A 2496-nucleotide genomic window follows, 5' to 3' on the forward strand; every position below is an offset into this window, starting at 1 on the left:
GAGTGGTGAGTCTGTGGAATTTATTACCACAGGGAGTAGTTGATGCCAAAACATTGAATTATAGCATTGGGGTGAATTGGATTGAAAGTTATGGGGAAAAAGCAGGATTAGGCTATTGAGTTGGACAATCAGCCATCATCGTGATGAATGGTGGAGCAGGCTCGAAGGGTCAAATGACCTCCTCCTGGCCCTATTTTCTATGTTTCTACGCTGCTATGATATTGAGGTTCAGAGATAATATAGCCAAAGAAATCTTGGCGTGAGAGATAAATTGTTCCTTGTTCCAACTTTGTAATTCTACCATGTCTTCATCAGGGCCAGTCTGTCTCTAAAGCAGCTGAAAATTGAATTTATCTTTTAAGCAACTTCTGCTATGTTCTGCGATTCACTCCAGGACACAGCCTGTTCTTGATCAGGCCAAAGATTTCTCCTCACCTTCTACTGGATCTCTCTTGTTGCTTTCTTTTTACAATGTCATTATTTGCCTGTATCTCCTTTTTTTTTCATTGTGGAATTGCATTTGCTTTGAAAAATTTTCTATTCATTTTAGTGAGTTAGAAATACTGGACTTTAAACATGCCAATGTATTCTTCCCCGACAGTCAGGGAGGGGAACGTCCACAAAACTATCACTGGAAAACAAAGGAACACCAAATCTGATTTAAATCTAACAAAAATGACTTGAGGAATGCATCTAAATATATGTAATAAATATATGGAATATGGGGGGGCACAGTGGTTAGCATTGCTGCCCTCGCAGCACCAGGGTCCTGGGTTCAATTCCGGCCTCAGGGGACCGTTTGTGTGGAGTTTGCACATGCTCCCCATGTCTGTGTGGGTTTCCTCCAGGTGCTCTGGTTTCCTCCCACAGTCCAAAGATGTGTGAGTTAGGTGGATTGGCCATGCTAAATTGTCCCTTAGAATCAGAGGGATTAGTACGGTAGATATATGAGGATAGGGTGGGATTGTTGTTGGTGTAGGCATGATGGGCTGAATGGTCTCCTTCTGCACTGTAGGATTGTATGACTCTATAATGTTTACCTGCTGCTAAGGCCATGATCTTTGACACTCTCCTTCTCTCTCTGTACCATGTCACTGTAGCGTAGTGGCTATCATATTTGCTTTACATGCAAAAGGTCCCTGGTTCAAAACCAGGCAGTGACATTGTTTGGGACTACATGGTGGCACAGTGGTTAGCACTGCTGCCTCACAGCACCAGGGACGCAGGTTTGATTCCCCGCTAGGGTCACTGTCTGTGTGGAGTTTGCACATTCTCCCTGTTTATGCTTGGGTTTTCTCCAGGTGCTCCAATTTCCTCCCACAATCCAAAGATATGGGGGTTAGTTGGATTGGCCATGCTAAATTATTCTTTAGTATCTGGGGGATTAGAAAAGTAAGTACACGGGGTTGCGGGAATCAGGCCTGGGTGGGATTATTATCAGTGTTGACTTGATAGGCTGAATGGCCTCCTTCTGCATTAGGAATTCTATGTAAAGCATATACAGCTGATTTCAACACCAGCAGAATTTAAATACATTCCTGCATATTTAGTAAAGAATACTTTGGGGGAATATGAACCAACTTGGGCCACGCATTTCAATGCAGCATCAAGAATAAAGGTGCCAATAGAGCAAAAGAACTATTAACATCGCACCCATTGTGTAGTGAATGTTCTGTAGCAGTTCACAGCAAAGTGCATGGAAAATGGGTGAGATTTTCCAGCTGCGAGCATGTTTTCCAGCAGTGGAAGATGTCCCCCTCCCTCCCATTGGCTGCCAGCGGAATATTCCAGTCCCACCATTACCAACAGTATTCTATGTGGTGTTGGGGTCGGATAAAATTGTAGTTTATTTTGGAGGTAGGCTGTGCTGAAGCCATGGTGGCATTTAAAGATAAAGGGGCGTGACCTTACCGGCCATTCATGCCGCACTACTGCTGCAAGCAAGGACGGGGGATTTGGTGCTCAGCCAAATATTCGTTCCCTGCAGCGGGACCAGAAAATCCCACCAGTGTGAATGGCCAGAAAATTCCACCCAGCATCTTTAAATTTAATGTATTGGAAAGCGATGATCCTCTATGGGTCAGTAATGATGAATGAGTTTGGTCCAGGACTGGGATAGGCAGAGTTTTGTTCCATTTGGAGCAACAATATTTTGGAAAAGTAAATAGTCATTGCTATACACCTGATATGAATGGGGGGGATTGTTTTAACATTATTTTAAAGTTTATTTATTTATTGGTGTTACAGGTAGGTTTACATTAACAATCACAACTAAGTTACTGTGAAAATCCCCTAGTCACCACACCCTGGTGCCTGTTTGGGTACACTGAAGGAAAATTTAGCATAGCCAATGCACCTAACCAGCACATCTTTGGACTGTGGGAGGAAACTGGAGAACCCAGAGGAACCCCACACAAGCGTGGGAAGAATGTGCAAATTCTGCACCAACAGTGACCCAAGCTGAGAATTGGACCCGGGTCCCTGGCATAGTGAGGC

The 2496-nt window shown here is 43.9% G+C and overlaps 1 non-coding gene across 1 annotated transcript; it reads left to right on the forward strand.

The window, feature by feature from the left end:
• Positions 1-1090: 1090 nt before the first annotated feature.
• Positions 1091-1163, forward strand: trnav-uac (transfer RNA valine (anticodon UAC)). The gene has a single exon. It is a non-coding gene; the product is annotated as a tRNA-Val (tRNA).
• Positions 1164-2496: the final 1333 nt, after the last annotated feature.

Source organism: Carcharhinus amblyrhynchos, chromosome 1 (assembly GCF_965287045.1).
Source record: "Carcharhinus amblyrhynchos chromosome 1, sCarAmb.v2.hapA, whole genome shotgun sequence".
Taxonomy (NCBI): domain Eukaryota; kingdom Metazoa; phylum Chordata; class Chondrichthyes; order Carcharhiniformes; family Carcharhinidae; genus Carcharhinus; species Carcharhinus amblyrhynchos.